We start from the raw sequence: 20,323 nt of genomic DNA, 5'->3' as shown, positions 1-20,323 counted from the left end.
GGAAAATGGTTAAAAATAATGTGATACTCTTCAAGAATAATACTTTCTTGTTTATCGTGTTAACAAGCACCCTTGAATTATTAGCTTTAGAAACACACTTTGGCTTTAGTTTGTGCCTTGTGCATCTTATGAAAATGTCACCCGTTTCATAGAATATTTATTTATTCATATGCAAAGACAAATATTTTTGTGTGTATTAAAAATATGCATTCATGGAAAGAGCTGTCTTCATGTGAATCACAAAATAAATGTGTATATTCTTTAACTAAATAAACAAATCTGACCTTTCACACTTCACTTTTGTCTATTTATCCTCTATTACTTTCCTCTATGACTCCATTTTGGGTTCTTTTTCTTTATATTGTTGTTCTTACTATCTACAGATGTTCAGTAGGCTACAGTACATTTTAAAAATGGCAGAAAACAAAGCTTGAATGATATTGAATTTTATTGTGGGAGACAAGACTGAAGTAGAGGGCTGTAAAAGAGAGAGGGGAAAAAAGCAAAATAAGTGGGAAGAGAAAGGAAGGGGGCAATGAAGAGGCTGGGTGCAGGTGTGTGTGTGTGTGTGTGTGTGTGTGTGTGTGTTGGGGGAGGGGGGTCAGTAAGTCTCTTAGTCATTTAGATGGTGAAGAGCTTTAGCCAACACATTCCTCCGAGTCCCTCTGAGTCACCAGCTGGCCCATCCAGAGGTTTCAACATCACTCACACCCTCATGTTGCTCAGGGGCCCTGGGTGTAATAGCAGCATAATTACAACAGAGGACTGCAGCCATGCAAGTGTAGGAGGAGGTTCTCATTACCTGGCGGCATGATACCTTCGTGTGTCGTGATCGTGTCTGGTCATCTCAGCTCATCCAGAGTCCCCAGAGCAGATGACAGCCATTTTGCTGCAGGTGCAAACCATAGTCTGTATAAAATAGGTGCAAACCTTATGTCATCATCCCAGAGCACGGCCTGGCTGGATCTGCGCAGTTGCTGATGCTCCATCTGGGCCTGTCGACAAAGCATCCTGTGACAGAAGCATCCTGCCTCAACAAATGCCAACAAGTGGGTCAGTGTTCACCATCAGTTTGTGTCTGTGGTGTCTGTGTCAAACACCAACAAACTGTTTGATACGTACTGGATTCTAAATGTATGTGAAAACACATCCACGTTGACTGTGATGCTCTTGTGATTGAAACAATAATCTCCTATAGAGGCAGTGGATCATAGTGTGTATATCATGATGGATCAGTTCCAAAGCATGTGTAGGGTTGTGTTTTTTTGCAGCATTGGAACTCACCAAGATCTGATCAGATTTCTCTATATCAAAGCCTGAAAGCACTTACTCAATGATGTAATCCTGGATAAAGACAGGAGACTATTAGCCATCTATGACCCTTCAACTGCATAAACAAACAGGTGCATTCCCAAGGCATTTTCAGTGGCACAGTTAAAGCGTCATTCCGGAACGATTTCAACCCATGGTCTATTTCACCATGACAACGAGTCGAACACACCCTCAAGAGCTAGGCTGCGTTGACCGAATGAGTACCGAGTTTGACCAGCTTCAGTGGAAGTGCTTTGGGTAGGCTTCCTGATCCAGTATCGTCAAATAAACGGGTGCATCTGATCATGCAGCGCGCTCACTGATTTAACAATACCAGACCAGGTAGCCATGTGTAGCAGGATTAATGGGTGGAGTCCCCTTGTAATTGGGTTAGCCAATTGGTTTACCTGGCCATGCTACAAAGTGGTAGGTTGAGTTTGCTTAGGCAAACGCCTGGACACCTGCCTTTGCCACTTCCCGTTACGCTTCTTCCAGCCTGGTTGCTGGTAAGAGATGTTTTTGCTCTCTTTCTCTCGCTGTCTTGTTTGGTTTACCCAGTGTTCATTTCTAATATTATACGGCTCTTCACAATGCAAGTAGAATGCTCCATTGACTTGAATGGGATTTCCGAAAGTTCTAGCGGTCATTATTTCTTGGGAAAGGACCGCTGAAAACAAGAATGACCGCTGTCAATGGCAACGGAGTTTGTGCTTGGAACTTCATTCAAAAGTGAAAGCAGACGGTTGATCAGCTGTGTTCTAAAGAATGTTTGATTCAAGTTCAGCGTGTGTTGCTGGCGCGTCGGGGTCCGGTTCGCCCTGTCGGGACTTATTTTCCCCATAATGACCGGCGTTCTATACATTATCCCTTACATATCTCTGTGAGTCTGGGGTGGGAACAGATGGTCTAGTCTGGGTTATCACTCCGGCGTTCTATACATTATCCCTTACGTATCTCTGTGAGTCTGGGGTGGGAACAGATGGTCTAGTCTGGGTTATCACTCCGGCGTTCTATACATTATCCCTTACGTATCTCTGTGAGTCTGGGGTGGGAACAGATGGTCTAGTCTGGGTTATCACTCCGGCGTTCTATACATATTGGCTATCAATGACCCCACAGCACCGTCAGTCTTTGCCCCACTCCTCTTGCGAAGTACATGGTTCTCTCCGCCAACCACACTAGGAAAACTAATTGAGATCATTGTCTGGCTCCAAGTGGCGAGCTGCTGCCTATTTGGTAAGTAGCCTGCTGGGGTATTAAAGAAGCCCTATGCAACCATTTTAGGAAAAATGTCCTTAATTATGCAGGTTGAGAGTCATTCTGATGGTTCTACAACACTTTCTGGGTTGTTTGGTGGGTGCTTCGTCTCCCCCTATCGCTTCTCCGCGGAATAAACGAATATGCAACTTTCTGAACCCGGACCGGGTAAATCCGGATGTGACTCAGCGGAAGTATCCAATCGCGCCTCGAAAATGTAGTCAGATTGTAGTTTCTAAGAAGACTGCAAAACGGACGCCGACTTAGCTTTGTTGCTGTTGAAATTGTAAGTAGCCTACCCTTGGGTGAACTTCATTTTTGTAATGTGGTTTGATAGTCTCTAAAACAATGTGTTTGCTCGACCGTTTTATCGTGAGCCCTGTATGTGTTTAGCTTGGTTTCTTGATGGCTAGCTCGCTAGCTAGTGGGGGTTTAGTGTACTGTAGCGTCTGAATGTATGTGTAAACAGCAAAGTATAGTGTATGTGGTGAATTTTGTGTTTTTGTCTTGTATTTCTTTATTTTGATTTACGCACTGGTGGAAGGCCACTTAGTCTTGCTGCAGATCACCAGTGATCACAGTAGCTGGCCTCTCAATTGTAAATTGTATTCTTGTTGATTTATGGTTTTTGTGTCTTGTCTTTTCTGTCTGTAGTCATTCTGGTGTTGGTGTGTGTGTTTGTGTGTGTGCTTGTCCTGGTCTATTGCTAATTCCTGTCTTGTCTCTATTCTTAGGAGCTGAGGGCCTAAAGTGAGGAGGGTAGCTGCTCTCCTGAGGTGGTGGTGTCTCCTTCTTGTGTGCTGTGTTCACGTGTGCTCTTGGACGGGTATCCTTCTTGCCGTGTGCGTGTGGGCACGTGTGAGTGGTTTCCCAGGATCCCTCCTGGCCTACGGTGCCTGTTGGTGTTTGACACAGACACCACAGACACAGACTGATGGTGAACACTGACCCACTTGTTGGCCTGACCTCCGTCCCCGCCGGTAAGCCTCAGCCCCGGTATCCTTCCCCTGTACCTGTCAATTGTTTGTGTGTGGATATTATTTGTCTTGTGTCCATTTTATTGTTTTGTGCCACCAATCGTCTGTTAAAATAAACATAAGGTAAGCATACTGTTACGACGCCCTGTGCCCCCTTCAGGTCCTGGTCTGTCAGTGCACGGTCAGGCCTTGGCCTGGTTAGGCTAATTACATTATTAGATGCACCTGTATTGGGTGGGGCTATAAAAGGGGTTCCGTCTCTCTCTCGGTAGGCACTTTTTCCTCCTTTCTTGCAGGCACGTTGATAGTCCTTTACACTGGCACGTTATTTTTTCTCTCCTCTTTATTTCTATTTCCCCCCCTTTTGCCTTTCACTTACTCATCTTACATGCTGATACTACTATTTACATTCACGCATTCTTCAACACTCATTTCCCTAGACACTATTGTTGTTGATGTTGCGAATCTATATTAATAAATAGTTAAATTGAAAACTGTTGTTGTCTCCCTTTATGTTGCGGTCTGTTCACGAGCTGGCCATAACAATACCCATTAAGCCCAGGCACCATTAAAGCCCATTTGCAACTTTGAAGCAAAGATAATTCATGCGTAGCAAGATGGGTCGTCCTAGTTCATGTCTGAGGGCAAAGTGGAGTTCAGTCAGACACGGGCTCTGGTTCAGTCCCCGCCTGCACAGGAGCGTGTCACTGACGTTTGAACGCCTCGGTTCCACGTGGTTGATGCATGGGGAGGGTTGCCGGAGTACAAAACAAACTTGGTGTACACCTTCATTAATGTTGATTTTCTCCCGACTGGAGGGTCATACTGTCACAACATTCTCCTGAAACGAGGAGGAGGGTTTGGAGATCATGATACCGTGTCTGAAATGTGCATCCATTGCTCAGAAAAAATAAGACTTTGACAAATTCTGGGAAATTCTTGGATTCTGCCATAGACCTCAATGTTAAAAAGGGAGCCCGATCACTGCATAAATGGGTGATAGTAGCCCCCCCCTCGTGCGGGGCGTGTACTACTGCTACCCTATTTGCACATTTCCGAGGACAGGAAATGGCCTCTCAGGAAGTATCTTCGTAATCAACTATCTTTGTTTGAAGTCAATTTAAAAAAAAAAGAGGGGCCTGTCTAATGCTATTCATTATTTTGTCCAATCACACAATTTCTTAATTATATGCCAGTTTTTATTTGGCACCAATCACATTTGTCAATATTAAATAAGGCCCGCCTACATCCATGCAGTCTCAAGGAGGCTCAGATAAAGTCGCTTCAAAACTTGGTGTTATTGGACCCCTCAGAAAGAGCCTCTTTTCAACTATTTTCAGCCACTGACTTGGAAAGTACATTCAGTAAATTGGGAGATTATTGATATTTTTTTTTTGTGTATAAACAGGTAGTTCTTTGTCATATTTTACTATTTAGTTTTATGTGGAAAGATGAGTTATGCTAGTTAGCGTAGCGAGCTAATCATTAGTCAATACATGTAGCTCTACTGATAGATCAGGGGTGGGCAAACTGCGGCCAGCCAAGCACTTTCATGTGCGGCCCGCCGGCCAGTTTTCAAAACCCAATGTGGCCCTTGACCCAAAAAGTTTGCCCACCCCTGTGATAGATACACTGCTTAAGGATTAAATATTTTGAGTATACACACTAAATGTTTTCTGATTCATTTTACATAAATCTTCAAATTAAAACACAAATAAGGGTTTGGATGGGTGAAATATTTTCAAAAAATGCCTTTTTTTCAAGGTGGGCTTAAATGGTAGTGACCCAAAAAACAGCTAGCGTAAGCTAACTTTAAATAAGAATTCCTTGTTAATTCAGAAAGTTTGGCAAAAGAGGGATAACTATGATGGCAAGTTTTAAAGCATATTTATGCTACAGGCATTTCTACATTTGTTTCATTTTGGTAAGAGCATATTAGCTTTATTTTCCTGGTAGTCAGTGTAGAACCATTTAAGCCCAGTGTGTTCCATTTAAGCCCATCTCATGTAATGACATTTTGAGGTTTGATAGCTTTTTACTATAATCCTGTGTTTGATTTTCTCATACCTCACTAACTTCATTAACACAAGTACATCACAGATCACACACTGCCCAGAATTTTTTTTATGTACGTTAATTTTGCATAATAATTTGTTTACAGTGAGAAAAATGACAACAAAAAGGAAGAATGTCCTAAAATCATCGAGGCATGTCGCCTTTACCATGAGGGCACAATTAAGAACTTGTCGCTCTTAGCAAGACAGTGTTGATTGGACAGGAAGTCTTTGAGAGAAAGATTAAAGGTGCCATGTGTAATGTCTGCCGAAAAATTATTTCATACTCCACATTTCATAAAAAATGGGGGCAGTATACCTCCAGAAAGTAAGATGGTCTACCCTAGAGTAACAACCGGGAAACGTGTCTTGCAGTTTGGCTGGCGATTATGTTGCCCGCATACTGCCTCCCATGGCCGAAACTGGTATTATGACACCTGTCGGGCTGTGGCTAGTAATTTAGCATGCTAATTCAGGTTGATATATCTGCAGCACTATACCTTGTCATTTTTTTAATGACATCATTGCCCTTATTTCTTCTCATTCTTTTGACGTGTGTAGCTCATTTTTTGGATATTTTTACCTCAATTCTTACACATGGCACCTTTAAAGGAGAAAGTTAGTCTTGAGGCTCATCAGGGACGCACTATGAAGTTAGTCACAGATCATGGCTGGATGGAAAAGGTAGTGTTTTTGGAGTATTTCAACAACCAATTCTTGCCTGAATCTACAAAGTTTTCTGACCCGACATCACCCAGAATCCTGATATTTGATGGGCATGCTTCCCATGTGTCCCTGAGCCTCGCCCGGAAGGCCAAGGAAAACGATGTGGTGCTTTGAGCCTTGTAAATGGTGTAAAACAGTGATTTATTTGCATGGCTAGTCCGATGCCTGAGGCACCCCCCATTGAAAACCTGTTGGTAGCATCGGCTAACTAGCGCTAGATTTCAGAGTGCAGGGGAGAAGCCGAGATGAGCCATGAGACAAAAGTTCACACTCGGTATCATGTTTCAACACACTTTAGGTCAATATCACACCGAACTTCTCCTTTAACGGGTGTGCACAGGCACTAGTTCAATCAGTATAAACATATAACATAAACAAACAACAGTGGCGCAACAGGATCCTGAGGTCTCAGCGGTTGAATGGCAAGTTAACTGAATATTCCTGAATACCAGTAGGTTTGAGAATGAACGATAATAAATAATTAAATAGCGTGGTGCCTCCACTGTGAAAATACTACACTTACCTTAAGTTTGTGTATATGTATTCCTACAGAATTTAAATATCAATGCAATTACACTAGTGATGTATGCTAGGGATCGACCGATATGTTTTTTTCAGGGCCGATACCGATATCAATTATTACCAAAACAGGAGGCCGATAACCGATATGTAAAACCGATATGTCAGTTGTCAAAAAGGGGGGTAGATAGTAAAGGCGATATGCTGCAAAAAAAAACATTCATGCATTTAATTATGCAAAATTTTCTTTCTTCTTTTGATACACAATTGTCTATCAACTTGCATCACATGTAAATCCTGTGTATGATGTTAATCCAAGAACTGACTGATAGCAATTATTTTCATAGACTAGGCCTACACAATGGGCTATGTGCTTGTTAAGGGACCTGCCACAAAGAGGATGCTTTGTCATCGTGTGTGTGAGTGCTCGAGAGAGGGAGAGGAAGAGGTGCATGCGTGATGGCAAGTGTTTCGGTTGAACAGTTTAACAAAACAGTTTTAAAATAGTTCTTAGGCTATTTAAGCATGCAATTTGTGTCCATATGTAGGCTACACTTTGGTGAGCCTAAAAGGCACGTGAATAGCCAGCTCAGGCCGTGATTTAGGCTACTTCAGGTCGAATTAAATTACGACTGGCCCTGGGTGCCTGTAGCCTAGTCTTTTCTGACAGTCCGTTTCAAAAAGGAGCAACTAGACCTTTTTACGTTCGCTATCACATAATTTAGGACTTGTCTACTATGTAAGCCTAAGGGATAACGTCCGCCAAGGTGTCCCGTTATTCATGGACGAGGCAGAGGCAGAGAACTCCCGACGCGCAGCACCTGAGTTTGTAGGCTAACTAATAGCCTAGGCTACACAGCATATCGCTAACGTGCATCAATCGGGAATTCGCTAAATGAAGGAAGTGGGTGCTTTACTTATTGATCCGGATCAAAGAGACAATAGCGTCCAAAGTGGTGTTTTTGTAACTTCAGTGTAGATGATTGTGATTCATTGCAACTTCAGCAATGTAAGGTACCTTCCTTACCTTCGAAAAATAGCTCTGTACAGCTGAAGCCCAGTCTACAGTCTGCCTCAGTGAGAATCCTAAACTTTCTCTGTGTTCAATCTTCGATCCTGATTGGCTGCATTCATGCTAACTAACAAATCAGACGGTGTAGTGGGCGGGACAATGCTCTCGACCACAGAGTAGCAAATGCAGGGAGTGAGAGACGCTTTACAGACAAAGTAGCGCGTTCCATTCTTTATCCATTTCAATATCGGCTTATCGGTGGAAAAAATGGCCGATACCAAATTATTATAAAAATGCTAAATATCGGCCCTAATAATCGGCCAGGCCGATAATTGGTCGACCCCTGGTTAAATGCAGTTAAACTATTTGCCAATACACCCAGGAAATATAATGAAAACACCCTGACAAATGGACAAAAGTTAGTGAGTGAACAAATCCTTGTAAGGGGAATAGGGTGAACCCGAACGTTAACATTCACAGACAGTAAGGTTAACTAATGGTTAGCCTACACTGTTAGCTTAAGCTAAACTGTTACCAGTATGAGAGACAACCGACAATACAATATACACAGACAATAATTTATCGTGTAAACAGTAACATTAACACAGAGAAACACAATCATGTGGAGACAATATACAATGAGCAGATATAACCCCCAAGCGCTTTCTGTTGGAGCTTGTTGGTGAACTGAAGTCAGCTCTATGAGCTGAAGGCAGGGTAGCAACCGCTACAATGCCCGTCCGACTCGCCGGTCACTCAGCGATCCGAGTGTGTGTGTGTGTGTAAGTGTACTCACGAACGAACGATTTCACTCCACTCAGCCAAACCGACGACCGTTGTCCAGGCGCAGACGGGAGGCCAGCAGCTGAGCTACCCAACGTAGCTAGCGACACCAGCAGTAGCAGGGCGGTCTGGTGGGCCCAGCACCAGAAGTAACAGTCGTCCTTCAGAGGTCGGGTAGCTCCGGTGGGTCCAGCATCGGAGTTATAATCGAGTTCGTCTCCGATGGAAAATGTTAAACTGCAGCAAGAGCTAGAGTAGCTAGTAGCTAACAACCAGTAGAACTAGCTAAATGTGCTAGGCTCTGAGGCAACAACAAAACCCGACAAGAGACACAAAGCCGGTCCACACCAAACCGATCACAATGAATGTGACCCACTCGTACAGTTTTCAGTGGGCCGGGGTACATAAAAGCACCGCTAAGTCTCCACGAAACAGCAAGGTGTCTGTGTCAAACACCTTGGAACTCACCAAGATCTGATCAGATTTCTCTTTATCAAAGCCTTTTCAAAAACTTCCTCAGTGATGCAATCCTGGATAAAGACCGGAGACTATTAGCCCTCTATGACCTTTCAACTGCATAAACAAACAGGTGCATTCCCAAGGCCTTTTCAGTGGCACAGTTAAAGAGTAATTCTGGAATGATTTCAACCCATGGTCTAGCGAAGCGAAGAAGAAAGAAATCTTCTGCGGACATGGCTCTCAAACTTGCTGAGCTGTCATCTAGCGTTGAGCATTTACAAGCCTTGTTGTCTGCTGTGCACCCAGTTCCTGCTGACAGGCTACCGAATTGAGAGGGGCAACATGGTCCACCCTCAGCCTTGTCACAATTTAGCGCAGACTCAATCACTCCGTCAGACTCAGATGCCATGTCGGTTGCTGCTTCTGAGACCCTCTTCATTGGCAGCTTGGCCAGTGCTTATGGTGGGGAGAAGCCTGCTGCAGAGCATGCCCTTTCAACCTATTCACTCAGTGGGAGCGGTATGGATCCCCAGAGCTCTGCATCACCATCAAATCCTTCAGCAGCAACTATTCAAAGGGAAACTTGGCAGGATTTCCCCCTCTGCTGGAGAAATTGTGCATTATGCTATTTCAAACTGTGTGAAAAGGTAACGATAAAGCACATGGATTTGTTTACAAGGTAGCGAACGGTTAGCATAAGTTTGGCAGAACTGTGTGGATGTTACAAGGTAAGAAACACGATTTAAAACTAGTTTCTTGTTTCTCACTTCTCTTTCTGGGACGGTAGTCTCAATGTTGCGAGGTTGGTTTTCCTCCTGAGGACGCTAGGCGCAGCGGGGAAAGTGACCATTTTCACCGGAACAGGTCATTTAACCATCCAAATGATTTCTAAACGGGTTTATTACGTTGAAATAGTTGTCAAGTTCCCCTTTCAAAGCACACTGAAGGTAGCTTTGGCCCGTCTTAAATTGGACGTCCAACAGACTACAATCTTTTGTGCCGCCCCGCTGGGACTTCTGATGACCCACACATGCCACAGTGCCCTGACTTCACTGGTGTTGTCACAGACTCATATTGAATGGCTATGGCGTCCAGACCTGATCGTACTATTTGTTAGGGGTGGGCGATATATATCGTCTGCGATAATATCGTGATTGTTGTTTTAACGATGTGCAAATTGACATTATCGAGTATTTAAATTACTTATGGGGAAAAAAAACTCGAAATCACGCACTGAAGACTCATACATTCCCAGGAGGTAGCCTATGTGGGAGAAGTGCAGCAGAGCAAGTGTCACGTGATCACTAGTGGGTCACAACGTTGTCCCACGCAGCCTAATGTTTATTTTGTGCATGTAACTCTTTTGTAAATGGACTGAAGTTCGCTCTAAATATCTACGTTTACCGATTATGCTAACCGTTAGCATCTCTATGGGATTTTTCATATACATTAGCCATAAGCTAACGCATTAGTTTCTATTCTGTAACTTGGAATGCTAGCCTACGTGATTGCTCTAAAACAAAACATAGAAGGAAATAACTGAGATGTAAGCTACTCTGTTGGTCTGCTCTTAGTTTTACAGTGAATCCTATGTAAAGGTTTGAAAGGAATTTCAGCTTCAGACTTTCTCTTGGGAAACTGTTAGGCCTATTCATGTTCTCTAATGTAGCTGGCTAGACCATGTCATTGCCACACACACAAGTGGGGGCAGAATGTGTCATAGAGTGACAATGCATTGGTTGATTTGGTTAAAAAGTCACAGGTTAGGTTATTGGTTATTGTAATAATGCTATTCATAAATAATAAGCTGTAAAGTAACTCAGACTGTAACAAAAACAATTTTTTAAAGGATATCGACTAATTATCGTTATCGTCAAAGTCACAAAAAATATTGAGATATTATTTTTTGTCCATATCGTCCACCCCTACTATTCGTGCATTGTCAGCAATGGTAGAGCGTGACACTGTTGGACTTGGAAGAATGCCTACAGTGGAGCCCTGTGTCGCTTCTCTCATCATCTCACCTGGTGAAGCCCTGCGGCAGGTTATTCGCTGCCCAAATGCAAAAGGCCACCGCACAGATGATGGGTAGAGCTTACAGTGCTACAGCTTCTCTAGGTAGAGTAGGTAACTCTTTGGCTCACCTGCATACATGCATGAGCCAAACAGCATGAGGTTCCTTGCCCTTAATTCCAGAGCAGATCTTCAGTTCCACAGCTCAGATGGCTCTTGAACGCTGCATCCTTGTCTCCGAGACCCGAAATTGTCTCATTTGCCCTCAGCCAGCCTTCAGGCATCCCCCAATGAAGGGTCATACCAGAGCTCAGGGTCATCGATTGGCTCATCCTCATCCTCGGTCTCATCCACCTCGCTGGGGAAGCACACTGTAAAAGCCTTTTTCATATTTGCAGCGTTGTCACAAAGTAACTTCTCCTTGATGTTGTAATCTTTGCAGATACTTTCAAAGGAGAGGAGATTGGACCTTAACTGTATGCCGCCCTTCTCTTATCTTTCTATATAGTGAACAGTTACCCCAAGGAAGCCCCTAATTTTTCCGTCAGACCAAATGTCTACTGTGACTGAAACATGGTCAGTCTTACTTTGTTGTGTCTTCAGCCACATACATGTGTCCTCAGCAATGTTTTCCACATTGGAAGTAAGTGTTCTGCGGCATACTGGAATATATTTGCTATCAACCACTGACAAAAACTGCCAATTTTTTTCTTTCTCCACTACCGACAGGGGCATGTTGCATCCAATGACCAGGTCTGCTAGTATTGAATTTGTAATGTATTTTGTAGTGGGTGGACAGCACTGTATTGAGTACCTTTTGCGCTTGAAAAAGCAGAAATCAACGGCTGCTGTGGATCACTTGCGATGCTTTTGGTCATGTATTCTTCAAATCTGTATGAGATAAACACATTTACATTTATATTAATATGTTTACTTATGTGTGACATGAAAAGGGTAATGGTGGATCTATGATATCATATTTTACTACTAATAATAATAAACAAATAACTAACTAATACATTATTTCAAATGGGGTTTTTCATTAGCCTGGAAAATCCAGACCCTGGTAATCTAGAACAGTGGCTCTCAAACTTTTCACAATGAGTACAACCTCAGAAAACAGTTGGCTATCCAAGTACCACCATTATTACTGCCAATTTCACATATTGTACTGTATGTTGTACATACTGTTTTGCATCATTTGTTGCTGGCAGGTGCCATGGAAGTTTCACTAGTTACATTTGCTGGGCCCATTGTCACCACACCTTCTGTTTCTGCTCTAACATATTCACCAGACTTCTCTTTCTAATACATCCCGTTTGGAGCCATGATTGCATGGATGTTTTTTTTTTTTTTAAGTATATTTTTTGGGGCTTTTTTATTTTTTTTATTCGGACAGGACAGTGAAGACAGACAGGAAGTAAGTGGGAGAGAGAGAAATGGGGTGGGATTACACTGGATGTCGCCAGCATAGCCTATTGACAATTTATGTTGTAAATAGGCCTACCTTATAAGCCTACCTGTAGCTTAGGGAAGCTAACAGCTTTCTATTAGGATCTAGTTTGTTAGTTACAGTTTTGTCATGACTCCCTGATGCATTTTTGCATTTAGAATAGCCAGAGCGTGGATATCTCAGTCGGAAAATTAAACAATATCGGGTGCCTATGGACTAGGCTGGGTGAACCCAGACTGATCTGCCCACTATTGATTTTTTGATTTCTTAAAAGACTGAGCTTGGTCTGGTGAAAGCCAGACTAGCCATGGACCTCAGTTACACAATGCAAGGGAACATGAATCGGCCTATATTTGCACGAACAATAACGGACAACAGCTCTTCAACTTTGGCCCGTTAAAATGTGTATAAACAGTCTAGCGACGCATTTCATCAAGGCCCATTTGGACATGTCAGTTATTTGCACCACTGGTTAGATGTAAAACAGCATTTCGTTACAGACTACTGTTACTTAATTTGTGCATTGAAGTATCACATAAACTAAAGATGACTAAAATCTTATGTAGAAGAAGAAACATTCACAAAAAATCCATCCATCCAAAAATGACCTTTGTCAAAACGGCATGGAACTGACAGAGATGTTTTTGTTTATTAATAACTAAATAAATAAATAAAAACACAACATTATGCTGATACCTTTTGCTTTTCCCAAATACAATGTAGCCTACAGGTGTAAGTGACCTTTCATCAATCCAGTTGTAATGGATGAACTGTGATGAACTGCCCTACTTGTGATTGTTTAGAGATTTTAAAGGTTTTATAACAATGCTACAAGTTTCAAGAGTGGGGGATGGAGTAAAAGATGGAGACAAATTGAAGTGTGATTTATTTTCGCGGAACGGATGTACAGGACTGAGCGGCGGTCATATTTTGTACTGCTATGCGGTACATCTAGTTTAGACAAGATTAGCTCTTAGTATATGAGTAGAACTGGCCTCCAAACTCATTTCTTTCCAGAGTGGATTGAAATTACGTCTGACGTAATAATGACGTGCAAGTTCATTGGTTAGGTTCATATCAACATGGCAAATAACCTAACAACCTACATAAACCAATATAAATAAATACAAAAAATCAGAGATACCAATGAATGGTGAATGAACTAGTCTATGATCGATTGTGGTGAATCTAAATTGATACACTTTGACATTGTATTACTAGTTGTTAGCAAGGACTGTTACACACACGGATGTAGGCAGGCAACAACATCTAGGAGATCTATCCATCATCAACATCAGCCTTGTAGAACCTAAAAATAATGTAATAAATCCCCGATAATGTAATAACCGCAATAATGTAATAAAAATGTGCACTTGAGTCCATTGAAAATGTAATTAAACCTGATAACTTCCCGATAATGTAATAAAGTGCATTTCCCAATAATGTAATATATTGTCATGATTTAACATCAGACCACCCGTTAGTTGGGTTCAAGTGGTGATACTGTGTAGGCAACTCTACCTCGACAGCTCTAGCGCCACCAACAGGTCAAAGTTGGACATGCATGAATGTTTATTAACTTTTGACCTGTTCATCCGTTTTTCAAAAACGATGTATCACTGGAACCCTTGTGCCAAGCCGAGTTCAACACATCCTTATGTCTTTTTCAGCCATATTGGATTTTCTGCCATCTTTGATTTTATCAGAAGCCTGAGAAATGGGTGGTCTGCTGTTAAATTATTACAATATTGGGGAATCATTACATTATCAGGACCTGCGAAACGAAGGCTAACCTGATAATGTAATAACCTCCCATTTACTTTACAAAATACTTTATTACATATATATATTACTAATATTTTATTACATTTATTGGTAAAAAAGTGTATTACATTATTGGGAAATGCACTTTTACATTATCGGGAAGTTATTACATTATCAGGTTTTATTACATTTTCAATGGATTCAAGTGCAAATTTTTATTACATTTTCGGGGATTTATTACATTATCAGGTTCTACAAGCCTGCAAACCGTAGCCTCTGCACAAAGGTAAGAATGCGCCTCAATGTACTTTGTTTATTTATTTGTTTATCGTCTTCCAGTGGGCAGACCTCAGCAAAGCTATGCGACAGAGACCTTTTGCGGGCTAGCTGCATGTTTTAGTGAGTTAACTAAAGTTTGTTGTCTCAGATGTCAGCCAGCCAGACAAACCGTATGGTTTTAGCTCTACCAAAGATCCTTTATTAACCGTTTCTGGTGTTACAGTAGGCCTACTTTGGCCACGCAGGTTAGACACCGAAGCAATGTTTCATAACTTACACTATGATTAATAGGAAACCAAGTTGTAAATCCGAACTTGTTGACAATAGCATAAGCATTATCACTGTCAATGTCTGACTCTCATAGGCCTGCCTATGGGCTAGAGAGGGAGATGAAGAGACTGTCTGACTGACATTAAAGTGGAATAATAGTGATCATAATAATTTCTCCTATAGGACCAGATGGCTCTGTGACATGGTTTCAGTTCCCATTACACCGTGGTAAGTGATACTTTACTTATACCTCCATTATAGTGTCACAATGTAGCCAATGTGTAGCCTAGCCCATATTATTATAAGTTATAGTGATATTTTGGAAGCATTTATTTACCAATGAGAATAGCCTAGCCTAATCGTACCCCTTTGCATCTCTCAGCAGGGATACACAAAGGCGAGGGTTGACTGATTTTTGTTTCAAATAAGGGATGACACTTTAGTTTGTGGCATTTTCAAAATGGGTTGGCTATGCAGGTTATGTGATGCCTCTTCCGAGACAGGCTCAGTTACTTTGCCATTATCGGTTATCAGTCAGTTTTCACGGGTCAGCCCATTACCATGCATACACCACTCATGCATTTGCACATTCCAGTCTATCAATACACTGAAAATTCATCTCTAGAGGAGGTTGCATATCAGGAGCGTGGAGTTAATCTTGTGTTTACATGTCACCTGTGTAATTTAAAAGAACCTTTCTCAGAGAGACCATTATTTGCCCATTTAAGAGATCCTTGCCCATTTGAGAACCAATGAGATGGTAGCATGTCCTTACAGGCTGTGGTTATAGGACTAACTTTTCATTCAATGCACACAAGAGTAGAGCACATAGGCATGAGGTTAATGTACAATTTGATGAGGGCCCTTCCCAATCTTAGCACTCTTGAACTGCTTGCCTTATAGAGAATACATTCAACTGGCAAACTGCTATACATTCTATAGTTCTTGAGGGAGATATTGTGGTGTGTGATATAGCACAGTTGACAGAGGCGTTCATTTTGCCTTTTTTTTATTTTGTTATTTGAGTATTATTACCTTTATTTAAAATGTGGTTGTTATTTCTTTTATTTTCTGTATTAAACCCATTGCTGGGACGTTCTGAATTCGAATGGAATTGTTAAATAAATGGAATCTGCAGTAAAATTGTCTTTTGAATCGTTTTTTTTTTTTATTTGAATCATACAAATAAAATATATTTGATTTTGAGGAAAATAGTAAACGCCAAAAAGTCACGCCAAATTTTATCAAGTTGAGTCTGAAGTCATTAAAATCATGACTCGAGTCTGACTTGAGTCCAAGTCATGTGACTCGAGTCCACATGTCTGATAACTATGCTTTTGGGAAACGCTGATCACATCTAATAGCTAAACCTAAACAAACTGTCTATCCTTCTACCCCAGACACAGTGTTTAAGAAACTGGGGGCAGCTGTCAACTAAAATGGCTGAACTAAGATTAAATGAAATAAATAAAAATGTAAAAAATAAATTGAAAATGTGTTGTTTGTTTGTCAAAATGTTAACTTTTTACATTTCAAATGAAGCACAGCAAACAGTCGGCCCGATCCTGGCTGAGTGCAGCCTCTCTCTCTGTCTCCATCCCCGTCGTGTGCGCGCTACACTCAGATGCACACACGATTTAAAATGTCGGTCTCGTGTATGCGCTCTTGCTCGCTCGCTCTAGATTCCGGGAGATTTTATATAATTTGCGGGCAACATTTACATATGTAAGTCACTTTGGATGAAAAGTGTCAGCTAAAAAAACTAAATAAATAAATGTTATAGGGGTTTGTGTTGTTTGTATTTAATTTTAACATATAGTCAACCTATTTTTTCTGTAGTAGTACTAAAAGAGGTGCTAACTAAGCTGGAGATGGTGCTGGACCAGCAGTCCACCATCCTACGGCTGCTCCAGCATCGGGAGGGGACAGCTGTAGCAGCGCCTGAAGGCCTACCACTCCATAGCCCAGCTCCTGGAGCAGAGCCTCCAGGATCAGGATCAAAGAGACAAAATGAGCAATTTCATTTAAACCAAAGAACGATATGCATTCAAACACAAAATGCAACAACTGTGGCAGGACAAAAGAATGACATTTTGTTCATCAGAAACTTTGTAAATCGTAAATGGTTGTTTTTCTTTTAAAATCTGTTTTAGATCAACTACCTGGCCATAATCAGGGGCACGGATGTGCGTGACTGCACTTGGAGGTTAATGGGGCGTGTGATATCAAATGGGCATAAATTGGCCAGCCTCCACCTGAAGGAGGTGATTATTGATAAGTATATTTGGGCTCATACAGAATTTTGATATCAGATGTTGAAATAAGCTTAAAGGAGAATATTGGCGATTGGCCAGGCAGCTACAGTGCTACACTCTGGGGGCATGAACATGGGGGCTCATGCACATTCCCCCAAAGTGTACATGTAGCACTCTAACTGCCTGGCAGCTCTAACTTTGAACAACCATGCCAAAGACTCCTGACCTGGTGTGTTTTATGGTACCAAGTAATAACATCACTTGGAGTCGCACAATTGAAGAGGCTGGGAAGGATTTTGAGGACCTTGTCCGAAGTGCTATACACCGCTGGACAAGGGTAAGTACGCTTTAGGGTAGGCTATAGACTGTGGTGTTTTCATGGTCCAAAAATATGCAGTAGACGAATGTAGTAAACTAATGTTAGAGAAAGCATTGCACATACAGTAATAATTAGCCCATTTCACAAGATGGGGCCGCTGTGTAAATCAACTTCCTGTGGAAGAGCACTGTCCCATAGACAGCAAAAGAAAAGTCCACAGGTAAGACAGAAACAGGAAGACGTTTTACCCTGCCAATTAAGGTATCATTAACATCAATGAGGCCGGACACCTGGACAATGTGAAATTGGTCTATCGGTTGCAGTAGGCTACAACTTGGGCTGAAGAGTTGAGATAATTACGATCAGCTGGTTTAGTGAATGGATTTTACTCAGAAAATGCATGTAGTAATAACGATATCTCAGTTATGGCCTACTTGTAATCCTTTCATCCTCGGTTTTTGTTTTGGACTTCCCACCCCGGCTTAATGAAGATACTGGCTATCAGGCACTTATGAGTGCTGAATTTAATAGAGTAGCCACATGCCTTGGAGTCGGGTATAGATCAATCAATGAGCACCTCCCTCTCCATAAAACAGAACTATGGTGTAGGGATGGTGTCCACTTGAGTGATGATAGAGGCATGCTTATGTTGGTGGACCTTCTGTGGTGTGCTTCGTACCAGCACCTGAACCCCCCAACACCACCTCCAGGTCCATGCCAAGAGTAACCCCCCAGATTGTGGTCAGAGGGCCACCTTGTGCCACCAAGGCCCGCGACCCTGTGCTGTGGTCAGAGGTAGGCTATTAGACTGCAGTTATACTTAATACTTATGTCAACAACAACAACAATTTATGATAGCAAGACCGTATATGGTTACAAGTGTTTTGTATTGGTCAGGCTGTGTGCGGTGTGAAAACGATGACCGCACAGACACAATTTGAGGAGGTCTACAGGGTGAGTAAAAATATAATGAAGGCTACAAAATGCAATATTATATCTTTCCTGTATTGCTAAGTAATTGTTTTTGTAGGGTGTAAATGGTGGCATTGTTTGCCACCTCCTGGGTATAGATGTTCTCTGCCATCCCAAAGCGTTAACTGGGCAGAGAGAAGTAACCATGCATCATTACTCATTGCCAGAGTGTCTCACAGAGACAATTCAGATTGTGCTCTTGCGAGAACTCTGGAGTTTCCAGGGTACATATTCACATCATTTACATATACATTTCACTAAACCTCCCAACTTTTTTGGAATTGGGGTTGTGCTTTTACTGAAAAAAAGGCTGACTTATTTCCGTTGTATGTGATTATATGGTGTATGTGACATTATGCTTCTTTTCTGTTCAGGTGAAACTCGAGAAGGGTGTCCTTCTGAGTAAATGGATTCGTTGTAAGTTTAATAACCCGTATTGCAATGCCGTTGTTTCACTTTAAATGCTAACATGAAAAACTACCAGCCTCATTTCTGTTGATTCAATACATGTTATTATGTTTTTGACATATTGTAGCGTCGGTGGATGTTCATGTCTAACGTTGAATGAGTGTCTCCCAGAATGCAGTGCAAGTGAATGCTAGAATGTGTAATGTCGGTTATAATAGTTGTAGTTACGTTTAGCATGTTGTGTATTTGTTAGCGTGTTAGTCTCTTTGGGTGTACCTCATGTGCTTATCCTCGTGTTGATGTGTGTGGTAAACCCTTATTGTGTCTTACATGTGCGGCTGAGACTACCCCTGTGTTGCCCTATGTAGTTATCTGTATGAGTCCTAGTACGTCTGATTGTGTTTGAGTCTTCCTGTTCCAATAAATGGCCGTCCTGGCCAAAGGTGAATCTTGTCTGAGGGTGAGATCGCTACAATATTTCTATTAAACCTTTGAACCAGGAGCACAATTTATTTACAAATGTACATTATTACACTTATACATAGCCAAATTCTACTACTCTTTATGCTATTCATCCTGCACATACACTTATTCTTACTACTCTTATAATGTTACTGTTTTTCTGCACTACAATGGTACTGTTACCACACTGCATATAGCTGTACATTCTGTACATATCTGTCTATATTTGTCACACTGAAAATCCATATTTATTCATTTTCTTATATTATACACATGTTATATACATGTTGTTCATACATTGTTCATATTTATTGTCTGCTCTTATAAGGTTACTACTAATACACTGCATACATTTATATTACTCTAAACCACCTTCTGTAAATCAACTGTACACTACTGTATTCACTACACTATATATTTCTTGAACTGTCTATGCAACTCCTGTCTATACTTTATATCATATTGCACTGTTCTGCTTTTTTCGTACTTCTGGTTAGACACAAGCTGCTTTTCATTGTCTTTGTACTTGTACTCACAGTGACAATACAGTTGAATCTAATCTAATGTAATCTAAAAAAAACAGAAGGAAGATTTACTCTTTACAGTATTCACTAATTTTATTTTCTCCTCTGTTCTCTTGAAGCCTACGTAATCAAAGGCACCCCCATGGAAGTCAAGGACATCATGACCATCGTGGGATGCTCAACAATGAGTCAAAGCTGTTCAAGAAAAAATAATCCATTCTGTTACATTTAATAAATATCTTTTGCATTTCAAACAATGTAACCATTATTTTCTTGTACTTTTCTAATTGATGTAAAATAGGATATATCATTGTTTATAGTAAGATAGAAAGCTGTTTTGACACTTGGTAAGTATCGTTTAATTAACATGCTAGGGATTTCATCTACTATACATAACTATAGGAAACTTTAGAAAACGTATAGGATTTCTAAAGTTTCCAATAGGACTGCACCAAAAATACTATAGGATTAAATCCTATAAAAGATTACTACAGAACTATATAACA

The sequence above is a fragment of the Alosa sapidissima genome, chromosome 23 (genome assembly GCF_018492685.1).
Source record: "Alosa sapidissima isolate fAloSap1 chromosome 23, fAloSap1.pri, whole genome shotgun sequence".
In the NCBI taxonomy this organism is placed as follows: Eukaryota; Metazoa; Chordata; class Actinopteri; order Clupeiformes; family Clupeidae; genus Alosa; species Alosa sapidissima.
Note: the sequence above shows the minus strand (reverse complement) of the source record.